Source organism: Mustela erminea, chromosome 1, assembly GCF_009829155.1.
Source record: "Mustela erminea isolate mMusErm1 chromosome 1, mMusErm1.Pri, whole genome shotgun sequence".
NCBI lineage: Eukaryota > Metazoa > Chordata > Mammalia > Carnivora > Mustelidae > Mustela > Mustela erminea.
Genome location: NC_045614.1, coordinates 173,949,929 through 173,970,186, shown reverse-complemented (window position 1 = coordinate 173,970,186; position 20,258 = coordinate 173,949,929). Strand labels below are relative to the sequence as shown.

The 20,258-nt window shown below is 40.6% G+C and overlaps 2 pseudogenes; both read right to left on the bottom strand.

The window, feature by feature from the left end:
- Positions 1 to 9,751: 9,751 nt before the first annotated feature.
- LOC116591611 lies at positions 9,752 to 10,428 on the bottom strand (annotated as a pseudogene).
- Positions 10,429 to 12,904: 2,476 nt separating this feature from the next.
- Positions 12,905 to 19,111, bottom strand: LOC116591608 (annotated as a pseudogene).
- Between the last annotated feature and the right edge of the window lie 1,147 nt (positions 19,112 to 20,258).

Sequence of the window (20,258 nt, the reverse complement as noted above, 5' to 3'; positions counted from 1 at the left end):
GAGATTTTTAATGACTGTTTCAATCTCCTTACTGGTTATGGATCTGTTCAGGCTTTCTATTTCTTCCTGGTTCAGTTGTGGTAGTTTATATGTTTCTAGGAATGCATCCATTTCTTCCAGATTGTCAAATTTGTTGGCATAGAGTTGCTCATAGTATGTTCTTATAATAGTTTGTATTTCTTTGGTGTTAGTTGTGATCTCTCCTCTTTCATTCATGATTTTATTTATTTGGGTCCTTTCTCTTTTCTTTTTGATAAGTCTGGCCAGGGGTTTATCAATTTTATTAATTCTTTCAAAGAACCACCTCCTAGTTTTGTTGATTTCTTCTATTGTGGCTTTTTTGTTTGTATGTTTGTTTGTTTCTATTGCATTGATTTCTGCTCTGATCTTTATGATTTCTCTTCTCCTACTGGGCTTAGGGTTTCTTTCTTGCTCTTTCTCCAGCTCCTTTAGGTGTAGGGTTAGGTTGTGTACCTGAGACCTTTCTTGTTTCTTGAGAAAGGCTTGTACCACTATATATTTTCCTCTCAGGACTGCCTTTGTTGTGTCCCACAGATTTTGAACCGTTGAATTATCATTATCATTTGTTTCCATGATTTTTTTCAATTCTTCTTTAATTTCCCGGTTGACTCATTCATTCTTTAGAAGGATGCTGTTTAGTCTCCATGTATTTGCATTCTTTCCAAACTTCCTCTTGTGGTTGAGTTCTAGCTTCAGAGCATTGTGGTCTGAAAATATGCAGGGAATGATCCCAATCTTTTGATACCGGTTGAGTCCTGATTTAGGACCGAGGATGTGATCTATTCTGGAGAATGTTCCACGTGCGCTAGGGAAGAATGTGTATTCTGTTGCTTTGGGATGAAATGTTCTGAATATGTCTGTGATGTCCATCTGGTCCAGTGTGTCGTTTAAGGCCTTTATTTCCTTATTGATTTTTTGCTTGGATGATCTGTCCATTTCTGTGAGGGGAGTGTTAAAGTCCCCTACTATTATTGTATTATTGTTGATGTGTTTCTTTGATTTTGTTATTAATTGCTTATATAGTTGGCTGCTCCCACGTTGGGGGCATAGATATTTAAAACTGTTAGCTCTTCTTGTTGGACAGACCCTTTAAGTATGACATAATGTCCTTCCTCATCTCTTATTATAGTCTTTGGCTTAAAATCTAATTGATCTAAGGATTGCCACTCCTGCTTTCTTCTGATATCCATTAGCATGGTAAATTCTTTTCCACCCCCTCACTTTAAATCTGGAGGTGTCTTTGGGCTTAAAATGAGCTTCTTGGTGGCCACATATAGATGGGTTTTGTTTTTTTTATCCATTCTGATACCCTGTGTCTTTTGATTGGGGCATTTAGCCCATTATCATTCAGGGTAACTATTGAGAGATGTGAATTTAGTGCCATTGTATTGCCTGTAAGGTGACTGTTACTGTATATGGTCTCTGTTCCTTTCTGATCTACCACTTGTAGGCTCTCTCTTTGCTTAGAGGACCCCTTTCAATATTTCCCGTGGAGCTGGTTTGGTGTTTGCAAATTCTTTTAGTTTTTGTTTGTGCTGGAAGCTTTTAATCTCTCCTTCTATTTTCAATGATAGCCTAGCTGGATATAGTATTCTTGGCTGCATGTTTTTCTCGTTTAGTGCTCTGAAAATATCATGCCAGCTCTTTCTGGCCTGCCAGGTCTCTGTGGATAAGTCAGCTGCCAATCTAATATTTTTACCATTGTATGTTACAAACTTCTTTTCCCAGGCTGCTTTCAGGATTTTCTCTTTGTCACTAAGACTTGTAAATTTTACTATTAGGTGACGGGATGTGGGCCTATTCTTATTTATTTTGAGGGGCGTTCTCTGAACCTCCTGAATTTTGATGCTCGTTCCCTTTGCCATATTGGGGAAATTCTCCCTAATAATTCTCTCCAGTATACCTTCTGCTCCCCTCTCTCTTTCTTCTTCTTCTTCTTCTTCTCCTTCTTCTTCTTCTTCTTCTTCTTCTTCTTCTTCTTCTTCTTCTTCTTCTTCTTCTTCTAATATTTTTACCATTGTATGTTACAAACTTCTTTTCCCAGGCTGCTTTCAGGATTTTGTCTTTGTCACTAAGACTTGTAAATTTTACTATTAGGTGACGGGGTGTGGGCCTATTCTTATTTATTTTGAGGGGCGTTCTCTGAACCTTCTGAATTTTGATGCTCGTTCCCTTTGCCATATTGGGGAAATTCTCCCCAATAATTCTCTCCAGTATACCTTCTGCTCCCCTCTCTCTTTCTTCTTCTTCTTCTTCTTCTCCTTCTCCTTCTCCTTCTTCTTCTTCTTCTTCTTCTTCTTCTTCTTCTTCTTCTTCTAGAATCCCCATTATTCTAATTATTCTAATGTTGTTTCGTCTCATGGTGTCACTTATCTCTCGAATTCTCCCTTCGTGGTTCAGTAGCTGTTTGTCCCTCTTTTGCTCAGCTTCTTTATTCTGTCATTTGGTCTTCTATATCGCTAATTCTTTCTTCTACCTGATTTATCCTAGCAGTGAGAGCCTCCATTTTTTATTGCAGCTCATTAATAGCTTTTTTTATTTCAACTTGGTTAGATTTTAGTTCTTTTATTTCTCCAAAAAGGGCTTTTATTTCTCCGGAGACGGTTTCTCTAATATCTTCCATGCCTTTTTTGAGCCTTGTCATTCTGAACTCTAGATCTGACATATTACCAATGTATGTATTGATTAGGTCCTAGCTCTCAGTACTGCCTCTTGTTCTTTTTTTTGTGGTGAATTTTTCCACCTTGTCATTTTGTCCAGGTAAGAGTATATGAAGGAGCAAGTAAAATACTAAAAGGGTGGCAACAACCCCAGGAAAATATGCTTTAACTACATCAGAAGAGATCCCAAATCGTGAGGGGGGAGAAAGGGGATAAAAAGAGGTTCAGAAAGAAAGAAAGAAGAAAAAAAAAGAATTTATATAAGAAAAGGAATAAAGAAAAGTATAAAAAAGAAATATATATATATATTAGATAAACTAGTTTAAAAACATTAAAAAAGAAAAGGGTAAAAGTTAAAGAAAATTTAACAAAAGAAGAGAAAAAAATGAAAAAGAAAAAAATTAAATTAACTGCAAGACTAAAAAATCACAGGGAGAAAGCCATGAGTTCCGTGCTTTGCTTTCTCCTCCTCTGGAATTCTGCTGCTCTCCTTGGTATTGAAACCGCACTCCTTGGTAGGTGAACTTGGTCTTGGCTGGATTTCTTGTTGATCTTCTGGGGGTGGGGCCTGGTGTAGTGATTCTCAAGTGTCTTTGCCCCAGGTGGAATTGCACCGCCCTTACCAGGGTCGGGCTGAGTAATCCACTCAGGTTTGCTTTCAGGAGCTTTTGTTCCCTGAGCGCTTTCCATAGAGTTCTGGAGGACAGGAATACAAATGGCGGCCTCCTGGTCTCTGTCCCGGAGGAGCCGTGAGCCCGGGGCCCCACTCCTCAGTGCGCCCTCAGAGAACAGCGCCCAGTAACTCCCGTCTGCCTGACCTCTGGCCACGCTCCGAGCTCATTTAGCCTGCAGTTCAAGGTAACCCCGAGCTGTGATCTTACTGTCGGCTCTGTCTCTGTAGCCGGCTTTCCCGTTCTAATTCCCACAAGCTCTGCGACACTCAGACACCCCCGATCCTTCTGTGACCCCGCAGGACCTGAGGCCACGTTGCCCCCGCGTGGGCTTCACCCCGGTTTAGCCTCTGGAGCGATGTCCCTCAGTGGAACAGACTTTTAAAAGTCCTGATTTTGTGCTCTGTTGCTCCGCCGCTTGCCGGGTCCAGCCCCTCCCCCCAGGGTCTATCTTCCTGTCACTTTGGATTCTCTTCTCCACCAGTCCTACCTTTCAGAAAGTGATCGTTTTCCTGTTTCTAGAATTGCTGTTCTTCTTCTCTTCCAACTGCTGATGGATTTGCAGGTGTTTGCAATCTTTAGATAAGCTATCTAGCTGATCTCCTGCTAGCTGAAGTAGTCTCAGCCTGCTACTTCTCCACCATCTTGACTCCTCCCCTCAGAAATATACTCTTAAAGTCCTCATGTCATCAACACATTTTAAAAATTACATATTACTGTTGTATTTTACTAGCATCACTCTTTTTTTTATTAAAGGAAGATTGACCGTTTCCTTCCTATTATGCTACTTCTCTTTTCTTCTCCAGACCATCCCACTTAAAATTCTGCAGTCTCCTCTCTTAGCTTTCTGAATTAGTGAAGTTTTACAAATTAACCTACAACATATAAACACAGCTAGAAGAGGCATATAGAAGGCATTGTAGACAATGAAAGGCAACTTTACCCTTCCCCCTGCCTTGCTCCCCTCATTTCTCATACACACACACTGGGCTAAGACCATCTCTTACAATTTGGCTTGATCCTCACTGTTTAAACTCCCTGCTTATATTTTCCTAATTGCTCCCCCATTTCTTTTTGTTTCCCTCAGTGCTACGAGAGTCATTGAATTCCCACATGAAGTGAAATTCACCATGCCACAAATAAAGTGGAAGGAGAGACCTTTCAATGGCTAGCAGAATTCTTGGGATTTGTTGCCATTCGTTCAAACATAAACCTTCCTCCACTGTGGAGTGAAATGCGTGTGGCCCTCACTCCAGGCTATATGGCTATAAAATGATCAAAGACATCATAATCAATTCCTGTTCAGAGGAAGTACACTCTATAGTACTGAATGATTTTATAAAATTACAAGGAAGAATATATAAGCATACAAAATGTTTTTATTTGTTTCATGCTTCAAATATTCTAGTATGATATGAACACATGTAATAAATCATTAAACCCTGTTGGGCCCCAAGAGGCTAAGATGGCGCTGGGTGGCCTTCTCTTCCGGATCGGGAACCCACATGGCCGACCACAAAGGCGCCAAAGTGGCGGTTTCGGTTTCCCATCAGTTTCGTTTCCCGCGAGTCTCCACCCCCTGCAGGGCGTGTCTCTCCCAACTCCTGCCGACACGGCACATCCCCATTGGCCCCCACTTTGCTGACCTCACTTCCCTTCCCTCGCCCCATATAAGCCGCTGCCCTGCTCAATAAAGCGAGATCCTGCTTCGACAGACCTCCCGAGCCCGGTGTCTTCTGTGGGTGCGTTCCGGGTTCGCGACACTCGCCATCCCGCTCAGCCCCAAGGAGAGGCCTCCGGCTGGCCCGGGCGCCTCCTCCCCTCGGCGGGGAGCCCAACAACTGGTGCCCCGTGTGAGGAACCTCGCTTTTCTCGCTGACGGGCCAATCGGTCTACGGGTGAGTGTACCCCCATAAGCTATGGGGCAGTCCTTTTCTAAAAATGACCCTTCCTTAGAATCCCTAGCTTCCTTCTGAAGAGCCGCGGTCTTTCCCTCACTGACTCCCAGGCTCTCAAAACATGGGAAACCCTTATTAAAGCCGCCCCTTGGCTGCCTGAAAGTAATCTCTTTGACTGGGACACCTGGGACCGTATCGAACAATTAGTTCGCAAAGCCCATGTCAACCCTCCCGAAGCAGCTGCCCCAAATGAATCCCACTAGCCCTCAAAGGAGCCCACCTCCACCGTCTCAAACACCACTGGAGACCCCCCTGTTAAACCAAAGAGGCTCTATCCCTCGCTAGATCCCTTTGATGCAGCTCCTTCGCCCCGGATCTCCAACCCAAATCTCGGGCTGAAGGCCCTCCTACATGCCCCCCTTCTAGTAACCCCTTCCTCCAACCATCAGTGCCCACTCCTCCGCCTCCTTATTGCCCACCCCCTCCGGAGCATAGGATCCTTATCGCACGCGAAGACGCCTCTTCACTGTCAGTGCTGGATTCAGCTGCCTCCACCTTTCGTAACTCCCTTATACGTCCCTACCCTGACCAATATTGACCAGAGCAGGTAGGGACAGCTCTACGCCCCTATTCAGCATGAAGAAGTTACAGAAGATGAGACCATCCACCTTCAACCACCTTAGAGATTTAAGGGTCAAAATTGTTCAGGGGGGAATGATGAGGGAGCAGGAGGCTGGCTGAGGACAAAGCAAAAGCTGGCGCCTTGCACCCCCCCTTCACCCACTCCCCTCCATATGTGTAGCATTCCTCAGGCACCCCTGACTGCCATAAAACGATAAATAGCTAACTTGCAGAAATCACAGTCCTGCAGGGTAGGAGTCTCCCTTGGTTTGCAAATGTCCTTGAGATTTACAACAAAGAAGTTACCTTATCAATAGCCCTAATGTCACCCTACCCTCCATGAAAAACTGAAGGAGGCGGAGGTAGAAGGAAAGGTAAATAAAGTTAAATTTCTTCTAAACCTAAATCTCATTAACAAGGATGTTTGATAGCAGGAATGTAACATTCCACCAGGAGACTCCCAATTGTAACCAGGCCTTCAATATCACTGCCTTAGAAAAATCCCTAACCTCCCTCTCCAAGGTGGTCCTACAAAACAGGAGAGGGCTGGACCTATTGTTCTTGAGAGAGGGGGGATTATGCGTAGCCCTCAAGGAAGAATGTTGTTTTTATGCGGACCATACAGGGGTTGTTAGGGAAACCATGGATAAACTCAGAGAAAGACTAGCCCAAAGAAAAAAGGATTTTGAATCCCACCAGGGCTGGTTTGAAAACTGGTTTAATCGATCTCCTTGGCTCACCACCTTACTATCCACCATCTTAGGGCCCCTTATTATACTTCTACTAAGCCTCTCCATCGGCCCTTGTATCTTAAATAAACTCGGACAGTTTATAAAAGACCGCTTGTCAGTAATCCAGACCATGGTACTGACGCAGCAATATCAACTCCTTAAACAAACCGAGCCCCAGACTGAACAGGACAAATGGATATAAGATTCTATCCATGATAAAGAAAAAGGGGGGGAATGAAAGACCCTTCCCCCAGTTGTTAACTAATTAACTGCTCTTTTGCCTTCTTGTAACCGCTTGTGCACCACCTTTCTGTAACCGCTTGGCTTTTAGTGTGTGACATTTGTCTCCTGTTTGAACAAGATACCTTCTGCTAATAGCCGAGGCATAGTCACGTAGGCAGGGGTCCACATAGTCACGTAGGCAGGATGCTTCTCTGCTGAGTAATAAGGTCCAACTCCCCCTCCTCACTCCCCCTTCCCGCCTTTTTCTTCGCGCGCGCGGGTCCTCCAAAGCCAATCCACTAACACCAAGTAAATTGTCAGCCAATCAGCTCCGCCCCACCCAAAACTTGTTTGTACCTGTCTATAAAAATCCTGCACCACCCCAGCCTGGGGTGCTCAGCTAGCAGGAGCTGCTGACCACCCGCAGGCACCTGCAATATAATAAAGATCATCGGACTCCTGCCCAAGGACCCAACCGACTCCCACCGGGAGGTAAGCTGGCCAGCACTTGTGTTTCGATATCGATGTTCCTGTTCCCCTGTTCGTCTGTCTCGTCTGTCAGTTATCGGTGCTCTGTTTTCTGTTTCGTACAACAACGTTGTTGCTTCGTATTTTGGGCAGCTTGAGAAGGAGTTGACGAACTCGGACTTCTCCCCTGCCACCCTGGGGGACACCCCAGGGATTAGAGGGGCCCACTTTTTTGGGGTCTCATTCGTTTGTGGGCCACAGGGGAAACTCGCGGTTCCCCTTGGCCATTTGAATTTGTACTTTCGGTTCTGTACCGAAATCGCGCAGCGTCTTTCTTTGCCGGCTCGTTAATTGTTTTGTGTGTCTTTCTCATTGCCCCTTGTGTTTCCCTTGATTAAGGTTACATTCTGTTTAAGGGGAGGATGTCTGCCCCGTTTGAATCTGAGGACATCGTACATGTCGGGAGGGAATATAAGAGATAGGTATTAAGAGCTAAAACCAGATTCGGTGAGTCAACTAGTAAATTTCCTCCTGAAATATTGGATAATAATTATGCAAATAAGCCTTCTTCTAGTGCTTTCTTCTAGTAAACCCAGGTTGTTGGGCCATCCCTAACAAAGGGGACTCTTGCTGTATTTCTCTCTGTTTCTCCTAATAGATGTGGGGGCTTCTCCCTCACTCACTTCCCGTGTTAATGGCTATAACTGGAGCCAACTGGGGTTGGTCTAACTCGAGACAGAGACTATAGGGAATATTCCCAAGCAGCTGCCTTATGAGCTCTAAAACCGGGAATCTTTTCTCTGCCTCCTGGCAGCACTTTGTTTACGTTAACCCAGGAGGCAACCGTCCGGCTCCTTGGTACCCATGGGAACCTGGGGACCTTAAGGAGCTCAAAAAGGCAGTATTAGAGGACGGGCCCAATGCCCCATGGACAGAAACCATCCTCCGAGGTCTGGCCCATGCCCCATGTACAGCAGCTGACTGGCGGTCGCTAGCTAGGGCCGTTCTTCCAGGGGCCTTATATATAAAGTGGACAGCCCTATACAAGGAGGAATGCCAACAAATTGCAGAGAGAAATGCTCGAGCCAATCCCACCATCCCTCTCTTATTGGGGCTCGGCATCACTGCCGGGGTAGCCACTGGGTCGGCCGGTTTGGGCACCTCTCTCCATTTTTATAAAACACTCTCCCAACAAATGATTGATGATCTCCAAACAATAGCGGGAACCATCTTAAACCTCCAGGAACAATTGGACTCCTTAGCCACTGTGGTACTCCAAAACCGGCGAGGCTTAGATCTATTAACAGCCGAAAAGGGAGGCATATGTTTGTTTTTACAGGAGGAATGTTGTTTCTTTGCCAACCGGTCGGGTATTGTACGAGACAAAATCAAGAAGCTACAGGAGGACCTAGAGAAGCGCCGCCACGCCCTGATGACCTCCCCCTTCTGGACAAGCTTTAATGGCTTACTTCCCTTTCTCCTCCCCCTCCTGGGGCCCATCCTAACCCTACTTCTCCTGCTGACCTTTGGCCCCTGTATTATCAATAAGATTGCCCAATTCGTCCAAAAAAGAGTGGAGGCCTTTCAACTCATGAACGTCCATGTTCAATACCAGAGACTGGCCACCCGTGACGACAAGTCCTACGAGGGGCCCCATCAATAGTCTCACGACCTATGGCGGATGGGATTCCTTGCAGGAACAACCCACGCCAGGTCAGGGACCAAACCCCTATACAGGCATGATATTCAATGATGGGTAAGACCGGCAGTGGACGCAGAGCAACCTAAGACAGGGGGTACACCAAAGCAGTGTGATTCCCCAATGACGGGTAAGCCTGAAGGCCCGCCGCCGGCGACCTAAGACAGAAGTCATGCATACAAAAACAAAAGGGGGAGATGTTGGGCCCCAAGAGGCTAAGATGGCGCTGGGTGGCCTTCTCTTCCAGATCGGGAACCCACATGGCCGACCACAAAGGCGCCAAAGTGGCGGTTTCGGTTTCCCATCAGTTTCGTTTCCCGCGAGTCTCCACCCCCTGCAGGGCGTGTCTCTCCCAACTCCTGCCGACACGGCACATCCCCATTGGCCCCCACTTTGCTGACCTCACTTCCCTTCCCTCGCCCCATATAAGCCGCTGCCCTGCTCAATAAAGCGAGATCCTGCTTCGACAGACCTCCCGAGCCCGGTGTCTTCTGTGGGTGCGTTCCGGGTTCGTGACACTCGCCATCCCGCTCAGCCCCAAGGAGAGGCCTCCGGCTGGCCCGGGCGCCTCCTCCCCTCAGCGGGGAGCCCAACAAAACCCTAGGGAAATCATAACTGGAAAATCTTTGCACACTTACCAAACAGAACCACATATAATCTGCATAATTTGTGATGCTTTTAATGAAAAAGAGAACAGATAATAGTGTGAGATCTATATACTTCCCTTTAACATTTTTCTCAGTGACTCTATAATTTTTTCTTAATTTCTCAGGCTATAGATCATTGGATATAACAAAGGAATTATGACAGTGTAAAATAGAGTCCATCATATCTTGATCATCTGATTGTGCAGATCCAGGACACACATAGCTAAAGAGAAGGCCATACTATAAAGACACAGACAAAAGATGGGCTCCATAGGTGGAAAAGGCTTTTTTCATGCCCTGCAGAGACTTCTTTCTTCAAATTGTTAAAGAGTAAGTGTATACGAGACCAGAACAATCAGATTGGTAAATACCTGTATTGACCCAAAGAAAATAAAAACCATCAGAACATTAAGTGAAGGATCAGTACATGTAATCTTAAACAATGGCATGATGTCACAGTAAAAGTGATATATTATGTTAGAATTACAAAAGGTTAATCTGAATAAGAAACTTGTATGAATTAAAGAATGAACAAAGCCACCTACAAATGATGAGACTAATAGCCAGCTGCAAAGTCTATAGATCTTAATCATTGGATAAAGTAATGGTTTGCATATGGCTACGTAGCGATCACATGCCATTGTTGCCAAGAGTAAACATGCTGTGGTTCCCCCAATGCAAAGGAAAAAATCTGTATCATGCATTCAGAGAGAGAGATCATCTTACTCTTCGCTAGGAAGTTGACCAGTATATCGATTTGGGCAGAAAGCTCATGAGAATTGGCCAACATTGTGCAGTAATTCGGGCATACTTGCCCTGTGTTTGGAGCACGTTCTGCGTAGGTGCTTGTTGAGACCCTCAGGGATGATGGGATGGGCCCACGTGGCTCCCCTGAGGGCCCCGCTGAGTCAAGCTCCCCGGGGACAGAGTTGATCAAGGGGATCAGACTGAGAAACAGGCTCCAGTTTTGTGGCCTTGTGGCAGCCTAAGGTGGGGGTGGCCCCAGGAGTATGCAGGTTTCTCCCACTCTGAAGGTTCTGCACAGCTCCAAAGGGCATGGATTCCTACTGGGTGGCAGGTGGAGTCCTGGGGTTGGCTCAGGGGTCCCTAATCTGGAGGGCTTGGGGGCCAGGGACTGGGGATGGAAACCTGAAAACCCAACTTAGATTTCATGTTAGGGCCTACGAACATAGCAGGCCTGATCTTCCAGTGCTGAGGCAGATTCCCAAAGGGCTACGTGGAGGAAAGAGGCAGACAAGGCTTCAAGCTCTGGGTTTTTGCTCTGGGGGTAGCCAAATGTGGGGGTGGTCTCCAGAAGCATTCTCTGACTCTGAGGGTTTTGCACTGCTACAAATGGCAGTTTCCTCCTGGGTAGCTGGCAGAATCCTAGAGTGTGGCTTAGGGGTCCCCAGTCTGGAGGGCTTTAGTGCCAGGCCTGTGCGGACAGAAGCCTGAAACTCCAACCAAGGGTTAGGGTTAGGGCCTAGGTGCAGTCAGACCTGATCTCCCAGAGCTGAAATGGGCTTCCAAGGGGGCTGAGTAGAGGGAGGGGTTGGCCATCCTTGCACCTGGTGCTTAGTGTGCTTTCCTGCAGGGTTCTGGCCACGACCACTCAGGACCATGGGTCAGGCCTAAGCGGCTCCCTGAAAGCCCATGCCACCTGAAGCGAGATCGCCCGGGTTTCTGGCCAATTCTCAGGAGCTTTCTGCCCAAGTCAATATTGATTTGGGCAGAATTAGCCGAGTGTTGAGAACTGACCCAGTGTTGTGCAGTGATTGATCTTCTTTCCTCCCATAAGATCAGTGTTTTATTCTGATTTGACCTAATGAGCAAGAAGTTAACAATTACTCTAGACTGTAGTATGTACCTAAGAAGAAAGAGTCCAGAAGGATTTCAGTAACTCATTTCAGCATAACACAGAATCCATTATGAGTGTTTTAGGAGACTTCCGAGTCAAATCAAGGTTTTGGGGGGGTGAATCTCCAGTAATGCAAGGGAGAACATGTGTGTATGTGCACATGAATACATACATATTGAAGATATGCATAAAATAACTTTGGGACTGAAGTCATTAACACTAGGACAATTATAACTGCAAAAATTATTTAAAATCAGTCAATACAGGGGTGCCAGTGTGACTCAGTCAGTTGGTTGTCTGACACTTGCTCCCTGCTGGGGTCTTGATCTCAGGGTCATTAGATCAGGCCCTGTGTTGGGCCCAGCACTAGGCATGGAGCCTACTTTAAGACAGCAACAACAACAGAGGAACCTTGGTGGCTCAGTTGGTTAAGCTCAGTTTGTTCTGCCATTGGCTCAGGTCATTATCCCAGGGTCCTGGGATGTAGCTCCACATCGGGATCCCTGCTGTTTGGGGGGTCTGCTTCTCCCTCTGCCCATCTCCTCTACACCTGTGTGCTCTCTTGCTCTCTCTTTTTCAAATAAATAAATAAAACCTTTAAAAATTATTTATAACAACAACAAACTAATCAAAACATAACAAATATATAATCTGCCAGGGATATATACAATCTATATAATATGTATAGAGATATCTACTTATATCATTCATTTTGTACATATTCCATATGAATACATGGATATAAAGAGTACTAGATATGTATACCATTTTTAATAATCTGGTCAATATGAAAAGATGCTGAAGTGGGATATTAATTAGTCAATGTTTTGGAAGTAAGAGAATATTAACAGGATGTAGAAAAAGTAACAAGATTACAACAAATGACAGAAGTGAGGAGTCTTAGTGTGAGGACCTAAGTTATAACAATAGAATGATGTAGGTAATCAGTGATGAGAGAGGAAGGGCAGAGGTGAACCTGAAATCTGGTCACTCATTATACTTTTCGGTCTTTGTTCACTCAAATACAACCCTGACTCCAGTGTGGAATGAATGTAATGTGAGTCTTTGGGGCACATAGCTGTATGGCGGTCCAATATACCATATTCAAAGTCTCTTTAGAGAAATTACCCTATTTCAATGCTTAATGCATTTACGAAGCTACATTGAAACATGCAAACATATAAAATATTTTATTTCCTTTTAAGTTATTTTTTCATGAACACTTGATTAAAATTCCCTCTTTGTTTTGACTACATATACATATATTTATTTTATAATCTCACCTTAAGTCATTTAAACATTAGGACAAATATAACTGCAAAAACTGAACCCTAATCAACACAGAGAAAATATGTAATCTGTACAGTTTGTCATTCTAGTGAAAAGAGAACAGATAATAATGTGAATTCTAAGAATTTCTCTTCAATATTTTCCTCAACTAATCTATGACTTTCTTATTTCTCAAACTGTAGATAATTGGATTTAACAAGGGAATTATGATAGTGTAAAAGAGAGAGTCCTTCATACCTTGGTCTTCTGATTGTGTAAATACGGGGCACACATACATGAAGATAAGAGCACCATAGTATAAGGAGACAAATAAGAGATCGGCTCTACCAGTAAAGAAGGCTTTCTTTTTTTTTTTTTAAGATATTAATTATTTACTTGACAGACAGAGATCACAAATAGGCAGAGAGGCAGGCAGAGAGAGAGGGGGAAGCAGGCTCTCCACTGAGCAGAGAGCCCGATGCGGGGCTTGATCCCAGGACACGGGGATCATGACCTGAGCCAAAGGCAGAGGCTTTAACCCACTGAGCCACCCAGGTGCCCCAAGGAAGGCTTTCTTTATGCCTTGTAGAGACTTCTTTTTTAAGATTATAAAGACAACTAGTGTGTAGGAGACAAAAGTCTCCATCAGAGTGGTGAATATTTGTATTGACCCAGCAAAAACAAATAATATCAGATAATTGATAGAAGGGTCAGTACAAGAAATCTTAAGCAATGGTATAATGTCATAGTAAAAGTGATGTACTATGGGAATTGCCTAAGATTAATCTGAATAAAAAAGAACTATGGGGGCATCTGGGTGGCTCAGTGGGTTAAAGTCTCTGCCTTCGGCTCAGGTCATGATCCCAGGGTCCTGCGATCAAGCCCCACATCGGGCTCTCTGCTCAGCGGCAAGCCTGCTTCTCCCCTCTCACTCTGCCTGCCTCTCTGCCTACTTGTGGTCTTTCTCTGTCAAATAAATAAAATCTTTAAAAAAAAAAAGAAAAAGAACTATAAATTATGGCATGAAGAAGGCTACCTAAAAGTGACAACACTAACAAGTGGATGCACAGTGCATTGGACATAATCACTGGATAATGTAATGGTTTGCATATGGCCACAGAGAGATCATATGCCATTGTTGCCAACAGAAAGCATTCCACTTTTATACTTACTGCAAAGGAAAAAAATTGTATCATGCATTCTGAAAGAGATATCATTTTGGTCTTGGCAAAAAAGTTGACTAGCATCTTGGGAGGATACTGTGGGTGATATCCAAGCATCCACAAGTGTCAAACTCCTGAGGAATAAGTATATGCAGATGTGAAGCTGAGGGTCATCCCATTTGAGAGCAATTAGAACAAGAATCCCCAAAATGGTGAGAAAATAGATAACCAAGAACACCAGGAACAGGGATATTTGCCACTGTGGTTCATATGTGAGTCCTGTGAAAATCAAATCGGTCAGCAATGTCGTATTTCCAAGTTCTTTTCAATGTTCCTTTTCCAAATCCTCACTGAGTGTTGCCTGAAATGAAATTTAGTAAATGGGAAAATGTCACTCAATTTATAACATGAAAATATGGATAGGAGATATGAAATAGATTATGCACATCAGAATCTCAATTTTGTGTATTGACTCTCTGTTGATTGGAATCTATTTTGAGGGCTTCAAAATAGTGCAATTATTTCCATTTTTAAAATGTGCAGCTATGAAAAGAATTAGAAAAATGAAAGATATTGTAGTAAGCCCTGTAGTAAGTCCTAAATAGGATTGGTGTGATTTGGAAATTGTATGTTTGGGACATGAATATAGGGCAAAGGGATAAAGGAGCTTAAAGGTTTTCAGTAACAAAATGAGCTAAATGGCATGTGAAGGATCATGAATATTATTCATCAGGAAATAAGCATGCACTGAAACTTAAGAGAAGGGAGTACTACTGGTAGATTCTTTTTTAAATGAATATACAGAAATGTAGAAAATAGGCCGTAGAGAGTTTGAAATTAAGGTCAGGAATACTAGTTAAAAAGTTACTCCTATTCTGTGTTCTCAAACCAGAACCTATAGTAAAACTTCAAATCTACATTTTGCATAAAAGGTTCCCCAAAATGTGTAATACAGGGAACATTTTATACAAAATATGTATTTGAGGTTTTATGGTAGACACTGATTTAGTGAAGTAATTATTAAGGCTAATAATCTGTATTTTACTTGAACTCTAAGTGACTCAAATGTATGTGACATGGTTGATTCATGTTTGAAATGACATTGAGATTGATGGGAAGATGAAGGGACAGATGAAAGAGTTCAGAAGGTAGATGCACTGCCACTTCACTGAAAAAGGTACAGAAGTTAGTCCCTTCTATCCAGGTACCAGACAGGATCACAACCTCCTGAATGTCTGGTTACAAGACTGCCAGTCATGGTCCCCACTGCAGACCTAGCAACAGCTACATAACTGGCTACAAATCAGCACTACTGTAGTTATGTGGTAATCCTATTGACATGGGGAACCAGCAAGGAAAAGAAATTTTTACCTGTTAAAATAGTCAGTAAAGACCAGAAGAGGTGTTTGCTCCCTCAAATCAACAGACACCAATGCAAGGCTCTACAGGTCATAAAGAACAATACAAATAGAACACCACCAAGGAAACTAATTAAGCCAGTAATTGATCAAAGAAATAGAGATCTATAGTTTGTCTGACAAGGAATTCAAAATAATTATATAAAAGAAACTCAAAGAAATACAACAGAACAGGTAACTAAATGAAATGAGGAAACAATGCACACATAACATTAGAAGTTAAATAGAAAAATAGAAACCATAGGGGCACCTGGGTTACTCATTCAGTTGTATCTGACTTTGCCTCAGGTAATGATCTCAGGGTCCTAGAATGAAGTCACTCACCATGCTCCCCACTCAGCAGGGAATCTGCTTGTTCCACTCCCTCTGCTCCCTTCCACACTTGTGTTTTCTCTCTCTCTCTCTCTCTCACTCAAATGAATTAATAAAATATTTTTAAAAAATAGAAACCATAAAAAATAACCAAATAAATCCTGGTGCTGATGAATACAATTACAGAAGTAAAAAATTCAATAGAGTTTTAACAAGAAATTTAATCATTCAGAAAAAATAATCAAACCAATCAAAGAGGGATTGTATGAAATAAGCCAGTTAAAGGAACAAAAATTAAAAAACGATTGAAAAAGAGTGAAAAAGTCTATGTTAATTATAGTATATCACAAATTAAATGAAAATTTATTTCAATGGAGTTCCAGAAGGTGAAGAGAAAGAAAGGGGCTGAAAGCTTACTTAAAGAAATAATAGCTGAAAACTTCCCAAATCTTGGGAGATATGCATACCCAGGCACAAGAAACTCAAAGGACCCTAAGCAAGATCTACCCAAAGAAGACTAGTCTTAGACACATTATAAACACAGTATCAAAGTAATAGACAATAAGAGAATTTTGAAAGTAGTAAGAGCAAAATGACTTGTGACCTACCAAGGAAACCCCATAAGATTATAAGCAAATTTCTTTGCAGAAACCTTGTACAGCAGGAGGAGGTATAATGATATAGTCAAAATACTGAAAGGAAAACAAACAAATAACAACAAAAAAACCCTCTACCAACTAAGAACACCATAACTGGTAAAATTACCCTTCAGAACTGAAGGAGAAATACATTCTCAAACAAACAAAATCTAAGGGATTTCATCACCACTCGACTTGCCTTCCAAGAAATGTTAAAGGGAGTTGTTCAGGAGGAAATGAAAGGACACCAAGAAACAACATGAAAACATATAGAAGTATAAACTCATTCTTAAGGGAAATGTGTAGCCAAATTTTGAATACTTTAATGCTGTAATGATGATGCATAAATCATTTTTTATTTCAAGTATAAAAGTGTAAAATAATAATATTAAAAATATCTATAGTCACAGTAATTTAATGGATACACTACAGAAAAAGATGCAAAGTGTTAACATTGCAACAGCATAAAAATGTGGGAACAAAAGAAACAAAAGTGCACTCTCATATGCATTTGAAGGTAAGTTTTATCATTTAAAATAGACTGTTAGATCTATAACATGTTTTACTTAATCCTCATGGTAACAACAACAACAACAAAAAACCTATAATAGATACTTAGAAGATAAAAAAGGATCAAAGCATACCCCTACAAAAAATAAATCACATAAGAAGACAACAAGAGAGGAAGAAAAGAATAAAGACACTAAAAAAAATCAGAAAACAATTTACAAAATGGCAATAATAAGCCCTTAGTTATCAATAATTACTTTAAATGTAAATGGACTAAATTCTATAATCTAAAGACAGAGTGGCTGGGTGAATAAAAACAAAACAAAAAATAAGATCCAACAATTTGCTATCTGTAAGAAATTCACTTTAGCTTTTTTTTTTTGAAATTCACCTTAGCTTTAAAAACACACACAGAATCATGCAAACAATAACCAAAAGGGCTACTGTGATAACAGATAGGATAGAATTTCAGAATAAGATAGAATTTCACTTAAAATCAGTCATAGAAGGAGAGGGAGGGGGGTGAGGGGATAGGTGAGCCTGGTGTTGGGAATTAAAGAGGGCATGTATTGCATGGAGCACTGGGTGTGGTACATAAACAATGAATCTTGGAACACTGAAAAAAATAAAATTAAATTTAAAAATAAGAATAAAAATATAAAATCAGTCACAAGATAAAGTCACTATATAGTGATAATGGGTTCAATTCATCAGGAGGATACAATTGTAAATTTATAAGCAGCTATCATTGGAGCACCTGAATATGTAAAACAAATATTAACAGAAATGAAGGGAGAAATAGCCCTTATGAAATAGAAGAGAAGAGAACTTCAATACCTCACATTGGATAGATCATCCAGACCTATAACCAATAAGTAAACAGCATACCTGAATAACACAACAGACAAAATGAGTGTAAGAGGACATTCCATTTAGTAGCACCAGAATATACCTGCTTCTCAAGTGCACATGGAACATTCTGCAGATCATAGGCTGGGCCACAAAGAATCCCTGGCAATTTTAAGGATATTGGAATCATTTAAAAAAAATATAGAATCATATGAGTATCTTTTCCAACCACAACAGTAAGAAACAAGAATTAGTAATATTAATAAAACTAAAAAATTCAAAAATATGTGGAAACCAAAAACACACTATTGAACAATCAATGGATCAAAAAAGAAATCAAAATAAAAAATCAAAAGCATCTTTAAAGAACAAAACTACAACATGCCAAAAATAACAGGATAATGCAAAAATAATTCTAAGAGGGAAGTTTACAGTAATAAAAGTATACATTAAAAAAGATCTACCCAACATTAAATTTCAAAGAATTAGAAAAAGAAAAAAAATTAACCCCAAAGTTAGGAAAAGGAAGGAAATAGTAAAGATTAGAGCAGAAATAAACAAAAGACACTAAATGGCAATAAAAAAGATCAATAAGACTGAGTTTGTTTTCTGAAAGATGAACGAGATCAAAAAACCTTCAACTCTATTAAGAGAAAGAGAAAGGACGTAAAGTTCTAAATGAAAGAGGAGACATTATGGCTGACACTACAAATATACAAAGAATCATAAGAAGCTATGAGGAACAATTATAAGGAAGCAAACTGAATAACATAAACTGATGGATAAATTTCTAGAAACATACAATCTACCAAGCCTTAACCATTAAGAAACAGAAAATGTAGACAAACCAATAACAAGTAAGAAGATATAATCAGTAATCAAAAATCTCCCAATAAAGAAAAGCTCAAGAATGCGTGGTTTCACTGGGGAAGTCTACCAAACACTTAATGGATTAATGTCAGTTCTCAAATACTTCCAAAAAGGAAAAGAATATGTTCAAACTCATATTTTAAAGAATTACCTTGATATCAAAGTCAGATAATAATACTAGAAGAAAAGAAAACTATAAGATAATATCCCTAATGAATGTATATGTAAAAATATACAACAAAATTCTAGCAAACTTAACAGGATCCATTAAAAGGATCTTATATCATGATCAAGTAGGATTTATCCCTTGTATACAAGGATGGTTCAACATACATAAATCAATAAATGTGATATACCACATTAAAAGAATGAAAGATAAAGATCATATGATTATTCAATAGATGCAGAAAAAGCATTTGACAAAATTCAACATCCTTTCATAATAACAGCTCTCAACACATTGAATATAGAAGTAGCATATCTCAACATAATAAAAGCCATATACAACAATCTCACAGCTAACATTCCAAGCGACAGTGAAGAGCTGAAATTTACCTTCAAAAATCGGGAAAACCATTCCAACCATTTCTATTCAACATAGTACTAGAAATTAGAAATCCTTGCACAGTAATTAGATTAAAAGAAAAAAATGAATAAAGAGGAAAGGAGGAAGTAAAATTGTCCTTGTTTGCAGATAGCATAATCTTTTTTTTAAATTTATTTTTTATTTATTTTCAGCATAACAGTCTTATATGTAGAAAACTCTTAAGGACTCCACCAAAACAGTTAGAAGTCATCAACAAATTAAAGTTGCAGGATAACAAAAATCAACATACAAATATCAGTTGTGTTTCTATTCACCGACAACAAAATAGCTGATAGAGAAAGAAAATAATACTATTTACAATATTATTGAAAACTAATAAAATACTTAGGAATAAATTGAACCAAGAAGGTGAAAAATTTGTACACTGAAAACTGTAAGACATTGATGAGAGAAACTGGAAAATATGCAGATAGATGGAATAATAGCTTGTGCTCATAGATTGGAAGAATTAATATTGTTAATATGTCTATGCTACCAAGAGTCATCTAGAGATGCAATGCTTATAAAAATTCCACTGACATTTTTCATAAAAAGAAAAAGGAACCCTAAAATTTGTATGCAACCACAAAAGAATCCAAATGTTAAAGTAACCTTGTGAAAGAACAACAAAATTGGAAAGATCAGACTTTCTGGTTTCAAACTAAAAATCTATAATAATCTAAACAGTATGGAACTGGCATAAAAATGGTTACATAAATCAATGAAACAGAATTGAAAGCCCAGATAAAAAATCACACATAAGCAGTCAATTAATATTTGAAAAAGGAGTCAAGATCTTTTCAGTAAACAATGCTAGGAAAATTGGATATTCCCATGCAAAAGAGTAAAATTTAATCATCACCTTACACAACTCACAAAAATTGAGACCAAATGAATTAAAGATGTAAGACCCTAAACCATAAGACTCCTAAAAAAAAAAAAAAAAAAAAAAAGATTTTTGATTGTGGTCTTGGCCAATGATATTTTGAACGTAATGTCAAAAAGCACAAGCAACAAAAGCAGAAATAAACATTACTTTCAACTAAACAGCTTCTGCATAGCAAAAGAAATGATCAGCAAAATGAAAAGGGAAACTATGGAAAAGAAGCTAGTAATAATAATCTGATTAAAAATGGACAGAGGTCCT